Genomic DNA, 17,257 nt, shown 5'->3' with positions numbered 1-17,257 from the left:
TTGCCTTGTCTCTTTGCCTGAATAGTATATGAATGACTGGAGGTTGTTATGTAATTAGAGGGAATGTTAGCTATTGGTTGCAAGTTCCTCATGTTGACTGAAAAGAAATCTACAGAATCCAATGGGACTGAAGGTTTTCAAGAAAGCCTTATACTGTACATTTATTCTGAATATAAACATGCATACCTCAGTCCTCATAATCTGTGTAAACTAAATGCAGTGTGAATTAGCCCTTTAGAGACACTTTGAGACAGAAAGACATTGGCAAAATTCTAGTTTTTAAGTAGATAGTACAAGCAGTAAATGCAAAAAAATGTAAAAAAAAAAAAAAAAAAAAAAAAAAAAAAAAAAATTAAATGACAGAATGACATGACAGAAATAAAACAATGTAAAGAGATACCAAAAGTGTGTGTGTGTGTGTGTGTGTGTGTGTGTGTGTGTGTGTGTGTGTGCGTGCGTGTGTGTGTGTGTGTGTGTGTGTGTGAGAGAGAGAGAGAGAGAGAGAGAGACCTGCTGTGTAATTAGCCCTGTGGTCACTAGAGGTGACGAGGAGAGCAGGCCCTGGAATCCCCTCCTTTATGTCTGCAAAGAAATCCCCCCCAAAAAACTTACACACACACACGCTTATGGTCTCTCCACCACAACGAGCCCCTGCCGCCCAGTCTTCATTACCTTCCAGCCCCCCTGAGGTCCATGAGGAGGTGGGGGTAGATAGAGCTCAATCTCCCCTCTATCCGGAGCCCTGGGGTTGCACTGGAATTTACACCCCTGGCCCTGAGAACGGACGGGATCCACACTCCTCCACTCTCCCACTGTTGAGGAGGAGGAGGACGAGAGCGGGAACACACAGTGAGGAGAAATTAAACTGATTTCCCTTGTCTTGGAGGTGGCTTTAGTGATTATGCCTCTCAGGGGTTCTGAATGCTGGAGGGATGGAGCTGAGCTGAGCTCAGCAATGGGAAGAAATTGAATTTTGTTGCACATTTGTCCTTATTTACATCTTTCAACAAACATTCTATTTAGAACTTTTCTCTTTACTCCCTCTTCTCCTTTTTCACCTCTCTTTTGGTGTCTTCTCCCTGAATGTGAATGTATCTATAGCAGTTTTCCAAAATTGTACAGTTAAGGTTGTAACCCCCAACATTGATGACTTCCTTTCATTTAACAGGCCACATTACACCCATAATAACCTTAACACTGGTAAAGTTAAAATTAGATTAGCTCTATAATTTGCTGTCTGTGAACTACAGTGTCCATGGGGAGTCTATTGTAAATGATTCTGTAAAGAAATTCACATTGTTCTGAATTCATTAGTTCACACTCACATTGTGTCTCTGTGTGTACTTCCAAGGAGGCCCATAATAAAGCACTTCCCCTGTAATTGAGGACGGTATCATCCCCTCCCCTCCTGTTAAAAACAAACAGAGCAGGCAGACAGAATGAGAGAGGAGGAGGGAGGGAGCGAGAGAGCAATCTCCTACCACCTGAGGTCTGTGTGTGCGTGCTGGCCTGCTAACCATGGGTAAACACAGTAAATGGTTTTGACTGTAAAAGCTTAAGTTCGGCTGCCCTTTCTCACGAGGAGGGAGCAACCAAGCCCTGCACTCAGACCGGCCAACCAAGGCAGACTGAGGGAAGCTCTATGAAATTACAATTCGTTGGCGGGTGGAGGGGGATTATCACGGATGTTGACTATGCCTTGCTTTCAAGGTGAACATCATTTTCAGATGTCTCACCTCAACTTACCTGAGGCTTTTGAAAACACATGGAGTCTCGATGTAAAACGTTCATATTTCTGAATGATTTTCTGAAACAACACAGCCTTGAAACTATTGACACTTATGTTTAATTCTATTTACGTGAGAGTTGCTCATTCAAGTCCATTTAATTCTTTATGAAGCCGACCCATTGTGCAATGTTTACACCAACACACTGGAACATGGGGCCCCATTGTGCCTGGTCCCGGCCCTATAGCTCACGAACTGAGTTATACCACCGGCTGGGCCAGAGTGCCCCATTAGCTTAATGGCCGTCTAGGATTTCACAGGGGATGCATTGCTGTTATGGCTGAGGGCTTTGCGTTTCCCTTTTTATGGCTCCTTCGGATTCACAACACCCAGAAATAGGGGTTAGGGAGGAGAGGAGGAGGAGGAGAAGAAGGAGGAGGAAGAGGTGGAGAAAACAAAACAAAACAAACATAGAGGCAACTTTACACTGACTAAGGCCGGGTTTTGGCAGGGAGGGATAGATGGTGCAAGGAAGAGCAACAGAGGAAGAGGCAGGAAGCAGAGAAAGAGAAGAAAAAGATTTTACAAATACTGAAATAATAAAACAAAGGTAGTATGGTGAGGAAAAAAATGGGAGCTGCTTGTTTAAGTTTTAGCAAAGACTCCAGAATCTGAGAATTTCTCTTTAAGTGTCTCTCTTGGGTATTGGCTGACTTAAGAATTGATGACCTGATTTTTTTTCCCATAGCTTTGACCTTTGACCTCAGTGACTTCCCCATCTGGTCAAAAAGCAATGGGAAGGGATGGTCAAGTTCCACTTCAGCCAAGTGGTCCATGTGACATTCAGCTCTTAATTTATTTGACAGTCAGAATATATATGTAAATATACGTCATTACTTCGACTTAAATGTAGGGATTTTGACTTCATTATCATGAATGAAATGCGTCTGTATTATACATGTATGAAAATATAAAGAGAGACCAGATATCCAACCAAGAAATTCAGAGTACATCAAGAAGCACAAAACATGATGTAGACTACAATAAATGACCCATACGCTCATCCTTTGTCAATAGCCTCATATTAAAACTGTGATTTATACATTTTCTGGTCCAGGTGCAATATAGAATTGATAGCTGATACCTTTGTGGACAGACATTGATCGATAGCTTCATCATACACTAGCTTTCCTTTTTCATAAATACCTCTCTGCACACTTTACTTCATTAACTGCAAGCAGGTATTAGGATGCCACAGAGGGTATATGTTAAAGGATTTGTACTAATTGTTGGATTATAAGGGCTGATTACTTATTGGACATCTTCTGATATGTTATTTGATGCTGTTACAGAGTGCAATGACCATTTACTTTGGGGCAGCATAAAGTATGTATTCAGTCGAATGTTAGGGCACTTGGCCAAAGCTATTGAGACTAACCTCTATGACATACGTTTGTCCTGCTATACAAAGCAACTTGATACTATCATAGGGCTCTGTGGATTGTGAACTTGGTAACTGGCCATCTCATAGGCATTATGGCAAAATTATTGTGATGAATTGGCTTTTATTTGAAGATGAGTGAGGCAATGATTGTGATGATAGCAGCACTGATGATACCAGTGGTGAATTAAGTCCTCTTGCACGGGGAAAAAAGACAAAGCCAGTGAACATTTTATCTGTTTTTAGTTTTTTTGCTTGTTTTTTCCCCACACTAGTGGCAACAACTATATAGACGGATTAACATGAAATTTTGGACAGATATTCATGTTCCCCAGAGAATAAAGAACATGTCCTATCCCATGCAGGACAGTCTGACAGTGCCAGGCAGCTCCTCCAGTAACAGGTTGCTTCACCTGCGGTGTGTGAAGGAGAGATACAGCAGGTCCTTCCTTCCTGCTGCTGTTGGACTTTATCAACACTGCTCCCAGTAGGCCACACACACCAAAACTGTCAAATTCACTCATGTGCAATATCAGTTCATACTTAACTGTGCAATATCAATATTTCCTATGTGCAGTAACTTGTATTAAACAATTGAGTCTGTTTATTAATTATATCTTGCTTTTTTGCTTATGCTTCTTGCTATTGTGCAAATTTCCCTGCTGTGGGATTAATAAAAAAATATCTTATTACCATTTACATAAAGTCCTGAGGCCTAAAAGCATAAAATAAGATCACTGTAGGTCTACAATCAGTATTTGGGCTATTTGCAGTGGATAGGGGACAAATGAATAATACAAATTAGAACATTAATAACAATAAATAGCAAATGTAACCATCTGTATATTATATCCTTCAGGAAAAGATGACTTCAGTATCTCAAATAACTATTTATCTCCCGCCAGCAGTAAGAGGCAGAGCAGCCAGGGCAGCTCTATCAGACTGGCACTCTTGACCCTGCATGACTCTCCTAGAGCACCAGTTCCTCTGGCCAATAGCCAGGACAGCTTAAACCACTTCAACCAGTCTGTAACAACAGACGAGTACTGAGAGATAATAACAGAGTGAAGCTTGGAGGGTTTTAACAAGAAGATAAAGACATTTTAACTCTGCAAAAAAGGAGAGGAAAAGGATAAATGGAGATAATGACGGTGATGAAAATATTTAATAAAACTGATCCTGATTTGCTTTTTCACCATTTTCGAGGTCCCTTCTCACTATTTTCCTAGTTTATTGTTTAATCCTTTCTTTCTTTACTTCCTGCCTTCTATATTCCCCTCTTCCTTTTTTCAATCATGTTCTGTTCTCTTTGAGTTTTTTGATGCTGTCTCTTTCTCTCCTCTCTCTCTCAGCTTACTACTCTGACACCTCACCATCAGGGAGCTGCGCTAATCTTTTTGACCCGCCACATTCTCCACAGGCTCTTCCACCAGCTTAAGTAGGGACTCTACTACAGTATGAGTGTGTATGTTGGGGAGTCTGTGGCGGGGCAGAGTTTGTTGATGTTGTGATGCGTCTTTCTGTAGTGGTAGAGGCCTGTGTGTGCTTCTCAGGGTCATTGAGCTCTTGGTCATGTAAGCAATATTAAGAAAAGAGCAGACATTTCTCTCTTTAAAAATCTTGTGTGGTGAACACAGTGAAAGCTGCACTAATTACTAATAATATCAACACAGTGTCTCAAAAATATCTGGTAATTTTATATTACGTCATCTTCAAGTCGTCAAGAAAGCATGCTATTTTACTTTGATATGGGCAACAAAACATGATGTTTCCTTATGTTTAGCCTATCTTTGTAATCAAATATATCATTGTGCATACATTTATCTAATTTAATAATGAAAATACACAATTACATATATTTTATATATATTTATTATAATTTTTACTGTTACTCTTATTGTTCTTTCAGCACAGCCTTAAGAATTCTTTACTACACATATTGTTTGTGTATGTGACAAATAAAACCTAATAAATCCATTGATATCTAAAACATACTTGCCAGATTGACAACAAGTCATTCCTAAACAGATATTTATATCCAGGGAAAACGAGAGGAAAAAAAAGTATTGTGATATCAGGCCCAAGAGAGAGACGATATTAAGGAAAGAAAAGAAAGACAGAAAGATAGAAAACCATTCGAGTGTTTTGTCTGAGTTGTGTGTGTGTGTGTGTGTGTGTGTGTGTGTGTGTGTGTGTGTGTGTGTGTGTGTGAGGTATTCCTCATGTTGTGGGGACATAAATCTATTTACACAGTTATGTTGTGGGGACTCACCTCCCTTATGGGGACAAAAAGCAAGTCTCCTGAACGTAAATCATTAATTTTAGGGTGAAGACTTGGACTTTGTTTAAAGTTAAGGTAAGTTTAGGCTTATGTTAAGGTTAGGGTAAGGTTTAGGTTAGGCAAGTAGTGGTTATGGCTACAGTTAGAATAAGTCTCCAAGAAAAGAATGTAAGTCAATGTAATGTCCTCTGAAGTGATGGAAACATGACTCTGTGTGTGTGTGTGTGTGTGTGTGTGTGTGTGTGTGTGTGTGTGTGTGTATGTGTCTGAAGGGCCAGGCTGACGTTGTGATTTATGAGCTGAGAGCAAATTCTATCTCTAACTGACTTTTACACTTTGTCACCAGTGATAAACGAGCAGGTCACACACTTTCACCTCTAAATGAGCTAAATCTCCCTCACAAAAACACATGTCCACACTCTTTTACATTCACATACAGTACATACACACAACCTCCTACATCAACTGTGAACATACGCACAAATGCACAAAAAAATCTAGACACAAGCGCTCTCTTCAACCCATAAACACATACGTTCACACACACTTTTCACTCATTACCCAGAACTCTCTTACCCCCTGAGCCACCGTCCACTGACAGGCACTCGCCCCGACTTCTCTCTGACACGTCCTCCGGGGTCAAAGGCCACCTCAGTAGTGTGAAGAGCAGGGGGGTGTTGAGGGGCCTGTGGTGTGGTTGGGGGGACCAGACCAGTGCAGTTATATTCCTTTTGGTTCCTTGTGGAGCAAAGGGCCGGGGGGACTGGAAAGGGGGCACATTGTTGAAGAATACTTGTGATAATGATGTTATTTGGGTACTCGCACGGCCTGCTCGGCAGCTGTTGACAGTAATGATGTAGTGTGTGAGCTGCTTGTGTGTGTATGTGCGTGTGTGTGTGTGTGTGTGTGTGTGTGTGTGTGTGTGTGTGTAATTAATGATTCTCACAGCTCTCCTACATACCAGCTGCTGACTGAGGCAGGAAGTGGATGATTGATGGGAATTATTGATACCTTTCTCCCTCAAACACACACATACATGTAGGAGTACCATACTGCCCAGGGTTGCTGAATCCTTGATAGGGTTTTTAGTTTGTTGCTTTTTCTCCACCTCATCACGAATGGACTCATCAGTCATTGGTGAAGGAATGTCAATACTCCACTGTGTTTTAAGTTACCATCTCCCATATGCTCTATTTCCCCCCTATACTCAGTCTACTCTGAGTCATTCTAACATTAGAACATCTGAAATGTTATTTGTGATAAAAGCCTTAGAAATGGCAGGTACACAGTATACAGTAGATAATTGATTACTAGAAAGATTAATGGAATGCATTTAGGGTCACTGTTTACATGATTAGTGTTATCAAATGAGAAACTCCAATTATCTAATTTGAGACATAATCATACTTTACCTTCACTACGAAAGAATAAAAAAAAGATGCAAAAGTAAAAGTTTTTTAATTGATAAAAAGGTTAAAGAGATAACACAACAAATTATCATTGTAAACATTAAAACAATTTATTAGTTCCAAAATACAAAATACTATTTACATAATATGTAAAATTTAGAATACTAATCACTTACAATACTGTCCAGCATTATCAATACTTTTGAACTCAATGTTTTATCCAAAATGTGTTAGTAAACAGAAGGCTGTGTTATGTTGCCACCTCTGATGCCACAGCAACATATTTTGTTATAATAATAATAACCGTAATTAATAAAAGTGACAATAATAATATAATCTGTAAGTTGTAACTCATGAGATGGATTTCCATCCTTCCACCTGAATCATCTTCCACTAGACACACTGCCTAATCTTCAGCAGAGAGCGATTGCACTATTGACCAACAAAAACCTGGTCTGAAGTCAATGGCGCAGTGTTTCACTGTTATGTTAAGGCCGCATTATCATTATAGTAATATGCACCTACATAGGCAGGTGCACAACATACACTCTGCTTGTTACACACAGGATGCGCAGCAGAACATGGACATTCAAAAGATTACAAATAAAAGGATTACAATCTGAAAGATTATTATCGTGTACATCAACATATTTTAAAAAATACATGTCATAATGCTTAGTCATAATATTTATCAGAATTAACTAATTGCAGTAATGACGGATAAAATTGTTTAATTATTTGACCAAATCGTGGCAATACACGTAGGTATTTAAACAGACGGACAACAACGGATCAGACACAGATCAACTTTCCTGCTGCAACAATACATGATGACATGAGCAACACATGAGGAAATAAATAAGGTGAAAACAATGATTAAACTAAAGAAGGAAATAAGTCTGGACAGCTTCTAGCTGCTGCCGGCAGCAGGATCAGAACCTTGGAGAGCTGATCAAGTCCTGACAACTGTGTTAATGATTCTTTACATGATTAAAATTAATGATCTAATTTTTGAACAATATTTAACAAATATTGTTTAACATTTTTGAGAATAGAGTGATCAAGTTTCCATACTTGCAGCAATTAAAACCCTGCTGATTTGACCTGTTACTCCATGATTTTAAAGAAACCAAAGCTGTAATTAAAAAAATAAACCTTTTCAAAAACCAAATACAAAAAATACATTCACAACAAATTAATGAGCAGGATCTTAAACTGGTGTCTGGGGAGCAGGGTCCCTGCAGGGTCCAGGAGCAGCAGGGGCCAGTGTGCTCGTTATGGATCGTGCGCTTTCACTTTGTGCATGGGCAGATCCGTTTCCTCTGCAGAGAAGCGTCCCTTCTTACGACTTGGCAAATGCGCCATCATGATAGCAATCCGCCAAGGTGCAAGTGCACCTGGCTTTTAAAAGGAATGGGAGATGACACTCTGATTGGTTTATTGCATGTTACGCCTAAATCACACCCATGATTGATTAAGAGACTAAGTGCAACCCCTTTGAACCATGTGTCTGGTGCATCGACCATTTTTTCCACTGGACATGCCCTAAATGCACTTGCACCATGCGCTTCAGACTGTGCGCTTTAGATCATTAAAATAGGGCCCTTAGAGTCTGATAGCACCCAGCAGGAACAACCCCCCGTATCGCTCGTTTTGTTGGGTTGAATGTGTCTGTTGCTAAAGGTGTTCTTTAGCTTGGCTGACATGCTGTGTAGGGGGTGGGAGGCGTTATCCAGTATCACCGGCAGTTTTGCCAGTATTCTGTCCTCCGCCATCTCCTCCAGTGTAACCAGCTTGGATCCAATGACAGGCCCAGCCTTCTTTAAGAGTTTATTCAGTCTGTTGGCGTCCTTTCCTTTGATGCAATTGCCCCAGCACACTTATTGCAGACATTGAAGAATCTGAGCCTTCAAAGAAAGTGAAGACGGCTCAGACACTTCTTGTAGATGGCCTCAGTGTTGGTGGACCATTCCAGGACATGATGATCTCCCCTCTTCTTCCTTAAATCCACCACGATCTCCTTTGTCCTGACCACGCTCAGCTGCAGGTGGTTATCCCCACACCACTTTACAAAGCAGTCCACCAGGCCGCTGTACTCCTCCTCCTGGCCATCTTCTACACACCCCACAATGGCAATGCCATCCTAGAATTTCTGCAGCTGACATGATACAGTTGTTGTATTGAGCCGTACTTAAAGTCCGACGTATTGATGGAGGGAAATACCAGAATTCCCTGGGAGGCCCCACACAGCTCTGTAGCCTCACAAACTGCAGCCTGCCCATCAGATAGTCCTTGATCCATGAGACCATGGGGCCATCCACCTGCATGTCCTCCAGTTTATCCTTCAGCAGTCCAGGCTGGACAGTATTGAAGGCACTGGAGATGTCGAAGAACATAATCCGCAATGTACTCTTGGGTCTGTCCAGGGAGGACTAGGCCCCCTCCAGCAGGGACAGTATATTATTGCATCATACACACCCACATGTGGCTGATGCACAAACTGCCGGGGGTTTAATGATGAGTTCACCAGTGGTCTGAGGTATGCTATGACCAGTCTCTCCATGACCTTCATTGGCCTTGTTCACATCTGGCATTAACATGCATCTTGGGTGATCTGATCACAAGTGGACATCTCTAAGTATGTCAGTTCACACCTGGCACTGGAATGCATCTCCGAGTGTGTCTCAAGTGACCACTTATGATTGGATCTCACTTTCCCGCTCTATATGCAAATAAAGATGTACATCATTTCTGTTTGTAAAGACCAAATGTGTTGTTGTTTTTAATTGACAGGAGGCAGCACTGCACTTCCCATGCCTAGTCTGCTGTAAATTAAAAGAAGAAGAAGTTTGCAAAGACCTTAGTGCACGGGCAAATTCAAAACTCTTTGTCCCAATGTAAATCAGAAAGTGTGTTACATTAACAAATTACTCTCATTGGCTTTTTACTCTCTGAGCTTTTATTGCACTTACAGTAATGTAACTATCTGTCTCTCCTCTGCTCTGCTCCATGTGTGTGGAGCTGGAGGGGCTGAGCCCTCAGTGAAACACAGAGAGCAGAAGAGAGGAGAGAAACCCAGCTCAACCATAAATAACAGCAAAATGCAGTAGAGACTCTCACACCAAGCTGAAATAAAACAAGTGCACATAAATTAGCTAAATAGCATCAATAAATATAGTCTCTACTGCATCACCTAGCGTGACCATTTATGGTCACGCTAGGTTTCTCTCCTCTCCTCTGCTCTCTGTGTTTCACCAAGGGTGGGGCTCAGCCCCTCCAACTCCACACACACAGAGCAGAGCAGAGGAGAGACAGACAGCGAAAACAACAATACACTGTCATTCATTTCTCACCATTGGCACATAAAGTACATACTTCCGCTTACACAGAGGACATCTGTTGAGAAGGCAGTCCTTCAATGTGGCTCAGGACACACTGCTAAAAGAATGTGGACATATGCAGCCCAGACCACCTCTGAATGTGGTCTGAGTGATTGGATCTCAGTGCGTCCTCAATGCATCTTGGGTGCATTCACACCTTTAGCTGTCCATTTGTGATTGGATCCCCCAAGACACATTTCAATGCCAGGGGTGAACAAGGCCATTGTGTGAGAGGTCAGTGCTATTGGCCTGTAGTCATTCAGGACTGTGGGATGACCCTTTTTAGGCACTGGCACCAGGCATGATGTTTTCCACAACACAGGGACTCTCATGAGGTGCAGGCATGTTGAAAAGTTGCTGGAGTACAGTCTGGGGAGTGGGGGATATGGCAATGTCTTCAGTGGGTGTCAGTGGGGGGGTGGTAGGTGTGAATGAGAGTAGTGTGAGCAAGCAGGGTCTGCAGCGAGTGTCGAGGGGGTGAACGAGTCTTGGGGCCTCCTCTGGTGGTGTCGACAAGGAACGGATGGATTTTGGACAGAGAGGCACAGTCCTGGGGGATGGGTGAGTGGGCAGCTCTGAGGGATAGCGTGGGGGCTGCTGGAGGTGGAGCATGAGTCAAAGCTGTTCAAAACTGGTCCAGCTCGTTTGCCCAATCTAGATGCCCCTCAGCTGCACTCCCACCTTACCTCTGAAATCCAGTGATCTCCCTCATCCCCCTCCAGACATCCCTTGCATTATTCCCCCACAGTTTCTCCTCCAGTTTCCTTCTGTAGGAGTCCTTGCTCGCCTTTAGTCTCTGTTTTAGTTCACTTTGTTTGAGCTCTGCCCGGTCCTCTTAAGGCCCTCTTATTTTCATTAAGTAGGGACTTTAGGTTGCTGGTAACCCAGGGTTTGTTGTTTTGGTAGAAGCAAACTTCTTTTGTGGGGATAGAGTTGTCAGCGCAGAGGCCAATGTACTCAGAGACGCAATCTGTTATGCCATCAATGTCCTCACCATGTGGTTCATTCAGGGCATTCCAGTCTGTGGCTTCCAGGGCACCACGTAGTGTCTCCATGGCCTTGTGAGACCATTTTGTCACTGTCCTCACTGTCACGGGTTGCTGCTGAACAACTGACTTCTACGATGGTGTGAGTGAAACTTGTGATCTGATCTCCCAAGAGGGAGCAGGGCAGTGGAGCTGTAGGCATCTGTAATGTTTGCATAAAGCAGATCCAAAGTGTTGTTTTCTCTAGTTGTGCACTTGACAAATTGGTAGAAAATGGGAGGGGTGGTTGAGAGAGAAACATGGTTAAAATGACCTGTGATTGTGATGAAGGGACATGTGTATTTTGTCTGTAGTATCGCAGTTACTGAGTGAATTACGTCACAGCATTCCCTTGAGCATTCCCCGATGGTGGAATGTAAACAGTGATGACAATGGCACTAGTAAATTCATAAATAGCAGATAGTATGGATGGAGTTCGATGGCAATCAGCTCGATGTCCCAGCTGCAGACATGCTCCTTAACAGAGATATGTCCCAGATTGCACCATCTGGAGTTAACAAGCACGGCAAGTGCCCCTGCTCCTGTGTGTCTCTTTAAACTCCCTCTGAATTCTAGCAAGTGTTTCCAGTTCATCCATCTTATTTGGGTCCTCACATTCCCTGTAATGACTGCAGGAATGCAGGGTTTAAATCTTCTTTCTTTGCTTGCCATTTAACACCAGCCCTGCATCCCCGCTGTCTCCTCCTTAGCTCCTCCAGAATTGAGAGCTTTTCTCTGGCCACGAGAGTCGGCCGCTGCAGAGCAATCAGCTGATCGCATGTGTAGACAATGCTGACGAAGTTGCAGGCATAGCCTCCAGCCATTAGAAGTGGTCTGAGGGTGATGAAGAGCAATAAAACATAGCCAAACCATTGAAAAAGCATCTTGGTGTTGAGTGATGCCCATTAACATAAAACAACGTATTTGAACATGACAGGGACTAAAAACAATGATAAAAATGCAATAAAACGACAAAAACACACGGAGCTGCTACAACAGGCTGCCACTAGCATGGCGCCATCTTGTGCCACTATGGGGCCAGTATGAACAGGACAAGCAATTGCAGTGACGCATGACTGTTTCAATGTACAGTACATATAACCAAGTCAGACTTGGAAGCTATCCTTTAAGCTGGGGTTATACTTGACACAAAGAGTTAATGGCAGCCCCACAATAGCTTTCAGATTTTACCTGTTGATAGCACCACCGCAACACTAGATAGAGGTATCATACATGATCAGGGTGTATTGCACTTTAATTATATTCCCTGCAGTAACTGTATTTCTATTTTTTCATTCACTTTGTGATACAGAGAGATGGTGGGCTATGCACATATTTATGTAACTTGAGATCCAGCTAACTTTTATTTGACCTCTCATCACTGAATAGCAGACCACTGAAAAGGAGACAATTACTGAGCCTTTCTTCAGCTTGCTTAGTGTTGTCTTCAAGACACTTAGATGGAAAAAAGCATGTTTTAGCAGAAGTTTTGTTCCCTCTGCTATAGTGGCTTTAAATTCCATTGCTCATTCATCACAAGACTAGCTATGTATTATTCTTTTTGTCTGCATGTATGTAATGAATGTTGCATGTATATGTGTATTGTTTTTGTTGTTGTATGTGTGTTTTTGTATGTATCTATCTATGTTCTGGAGGCATGTACAACACAATGAACAGAGAAAACCCCCTTGGGGACAATAAATATCTATCTATCAACAATCTCCACCTGCATCAAAAACGTATTAGAAAACACAAGCAGCCCATGGTGACCAATCACAGCACTTGCAGACTCTACATGTGTAGATGCCGTTGCCCAGACGTATAGCTCTGTTCCTGAGAAAGTGCACAGCAACTATGGTGTTGCCTATGAGGTATCTTTGGCCGCTATATGTGGGGCTCCAACATTATGTCATAACCTCTTAATGCACAACTATCCGCCTTTACAAATTAAAGGTAACTAGGGTGCCCAGCCCATAGACTGTATATAAAGATGGATGTTGGGAGGTGGTTTGCATTGGAGCCATTTTGAAGCCCAGAGTTGCTGCTTATGGTCGGCGTCATCTTTTCTGTTTGGAGCCAGGACCTCCAAAGTGCAGGGTGTTGCCTTTCACGCTGTAGAAACACGCCCTGCTGCCTCGGAAACCCTGAGCAGTGCACATTTGGGCTAACATTAGCTACTTTAGCTAAATTATGCTAATACGGTAGGTATCCTTATCAAGTAATATTAAACTTACCAAAATATCGCGACAATAATCCAACTCAGTACGAGTCCCGGAACCAGGGAGAGCAGCAGGTGTGTGAACTGTCAATGAAAGCTGTCAATCAATGCCCACACAGCAGATATCAAAGCTACTATAAGTCTTCAAATCTCAGTAATGGAGCAATAATTTCCAAAACCACCAGCAGACTTATTACAGGGCCTGAATTTAGTGATTGAGACCATAGCTCATTGAAAAAAAATGATTGACTCAGTATTTCTAGAGAGAATGTAATGCTTTTTGAATGGGAGTTAATTTGAGCCAGGGATTTTTTTGGAGCCAGCATCTAGCGTGCGTCAGTGGTGTTGCACTTTAAGGGGCTTCCACATTGGCTTCATCAATTCAAGCCGTGGTAGTTGCCGCTTGGCCCAGCCTTGAGTGCCCCACTCCCTTTGTTTCTCTCTGTGGGACTTAACAGTAGTGATGATTGTCACTAGTAGGACTTTAAGTTTCTGACTTTGACTGCTTAAAGTCCCTCTTTCACAAACTAAATGTGATACACAGGTATCTCTCTCCTCACAAGTAAAGAATTACTCTGTGTGCCGGCCTTGCTAATCTTTGCATCTTAAGTTCACTGCACTGCAAAAACATGGGATATTCATCTACTGTAATTGTTGTTTATACCGAAACCTACATATACTTGCCAGACAATGTGGCTTCTTTATTTTCCAAGTGTAACTATTTGCAATCAGGCTAGTAGATAGTAAAATAGAGCTGTATGTTTAAGAACTGCAAAGCATTTCTATCCATCGACTAATCATATGGCAGGTGTTCTCATGAAATGCTTTGTGTTACTCTGCCAGTGATTTTAGGAAAAATCTTGCCTAAAGCTATAGTCATCAGTACTCTTGTGTTATACAGTAGAGTCAGACTGGTATCCATGGTGATTTCACTCCATTTGATCCTGAGCACTGCTAAAGAAAATCCATCTATTGTGTAATCACTGTAAATGTCTGTATACACTTAAACATGTATTCTGAATTGCACAGTACATTGAATTCATGATATTATGATATAAGCTCTGGTTACATTCATCACCCTGGTGATACATATGCAATGTAGTAAGCATCTTGGCAACTCTGAGAAAGAAAGACTACATTTAGAGATTGACCTTTGACCTGATGATAGTCTAGATTGACATGGTAACCCTGCTCGGAACCAGGGGCCTGCAAATCACTGCTAGGACATGGAGAGGAAATTAAGACAACGGCTAGAAAGTGGAAGGATGGGGAGAGTGTGACACGCTGGAACTGAAAGAATATTAGAGAAAACAACAGGGGTAGCCTACACATGGTGCTGCATTAGTTCTCAGGCTCCTCTGCATGTGTTCAGTGTGTGCCTTGGTGTGTGTGTATTTACAGTAAAACAGGTCCTGGAACATGTGGCTGCTATTATCACCACAATCCGTGGTCAGTGCAGAGGACCCACCGCCTTTTGTGAGTGCATGTGTGTGTTTGTGTAAGGCCCATCTAAGCTGTGAGAGCTCTGTTTGAACTCATTTGCTAGCCTTTATGGCACATTGATATACCTTAGACATACATCAGCAATCTGTGATGCTATAGTCTATAATATGGCCTCTTGTGTGTAGATGTTGCTATAATTGTCAATAATTAGGGTGTCTATTTTTTGTTCTTACTGTCTGTAAAATGCAATGGCTCTAGCTGTTAATCTTTCTTGGGGAAAATGAACAGTTGTCAGTGTTTGAGATGGAGATGGACATGTGGGCTCCGTAAAACCCATTACACTGTAACATCGCTGAGATACATTGTAAGATAAGAGAGAGACAGAGATGAACAGCCTCAGAAAGGTTAAAAAAAACAGATAAAAATACGACAGAAGGTGAAGTTGAGGTAAGTAAGCAAAATACATTTCACAAAGTTTGAGAGAAATAGAAGAAATGGAAAAAAAATACAAGAAATCCTCAAGTGTAAAACACTGGCTGTGTTGATTCCAAAGCACTCTGTGTGTCTGCTAGCAGGTCATAAAGTGTAAAGTCTCTGGCAAGCCTGATGGATCTGCAGCATTTTAATCGATGTGATAATTCAAAGTGATGCAATGCACATGAAGAGTTGGCAGAACTCCTCATCTCACAGCCTCAACCTCAAGACCTGTCCAGATTTTAATGTCCTACAGAAAGGTTGTGGGGAGAAAAAATATCTGCTTTTAGTTTTTCGCTGACGTTCACTAAACTGAACACAAAATGCAAAACAGAGAGGCTCCAAGACACTGTATAAAGAGGAAAAGCTGCATAATGTCATCTTTAAAAAGTTGTGTCACGAAAAGCTGCATAATGTCATGATAGATTGATAGATATCATATTTATGGAAGATATATTTTTCATGAATTTATGGGGTATTGAGAATTTTAAAAGCTATTCCATTTTTTATGTAACATATACAACATATACATACATATAAATATACATGTTGTAGGTGTTACATAAAAAATCCATCTGCTGATACTGTACATTGTATATAGGATTTTTTTTAAACAGCCATTGAGCTCAAAGCATACACTGAGCAAACACATTTTGAAAGATGGTCAAAATTTAACACCTACTTAACTGTTAGCCAGTGTTTGACTGCAATGTGAGTGTTTTCTAGTAGCTGAAGTGCATCCACAGCTTCTATTCAGTGTACTGTCTCTGTCTTTCATATACTGCTGACACACAGTTGGTAAAAATCAGACATCAAACAACAAGGCCTGATGTTCGTCTGCTACATCTGTCTCAGTGCTGCTCACTGTTTATTGTTTCATCTCTACTTTATTTACTGTTGCCTTAATTATTTCCATGTTTGATCTTTTGAGGGATGTCGGGGGCATCCATTTTCCTGATGTATCTACGCACGCCAAGTCCTGAGTGTGTGCATACACTCTCCACCACACAGATACACACACACACAGGGTTCTACTGTTCACTTGCAGCGCAGGTGACAGAGACCTCAACCACAAGATGGATGACTGTCTGACTGCGACATCTTAAACCTGTTACCCTTGAGTGGATGTTTATTTGAATTCTTATCCCCGCTGTATCGCGTACAGGGGGGAATTCTCTTGAACTGCAGCAACAGGAGTGTAAATATTATGGGGAAAGCCACTGAGACATGAAATGTAGCTTTAATTACAACATTGATATATCGAGGTCAGTCCCTCTGTGCATGTGGAGGGAATTTGACCTTTCCTTTTTCTGCCCATGATTTCTTGTTTGATTTGGTGTACACACTCATTAAACAAATGTATATACTGTATTATATATGGTACAATATGTTTGTATAAGAGCAAGATGTATGGTGGAGGCTAAATGGGGTGCTGTGGGCTGACTTAAAGACAAAGCCAGCCATCATCCAGTTATGCAATTGGATGAGATATCAAAGACAAGTTATGTAAAACAACAAAATGATTCATGAAATCTGTTCAAGCTAATGGTTTCCTTTTATCAAGTAGGTATATGAGTAAAATAGACGTCCACAGGATTACAATTATTAATAAATTAAGGACAACTTAATAAAATAATTTACTATAAATAAGCTACTGGTGAAATTTGCACAGGAAGACATGATTCACTCAATTTTGCCGTCACATGCATTGATAGATTATTTCTGATGGTTTGAGTTGATGGAAATGTTTGATTTTGTGTAATCAAAGCCCCTATTGAAGAAGTTACAGTTAAACCACTGTGGAAGATGTGATGAATGTGGGCTTCAGGCAATACTTTGGAATAAACATCTCTTCTGTT

Source organism: Thunnus thynnus, chromosome 10, assembly GCF_963924715.1.
Source record: "Thunnus thynnus chromosome 10, fThuThy2.1, whole genome shotgun sequence".
NCBI lineage: Eukaryota > Metazoa > Chordata > Actinopteri > Scombriformes > Scombridae > Thunnus > Thunnus thynnus.
Note: the sequence above shows the minus strand (reverse complement) of the source record.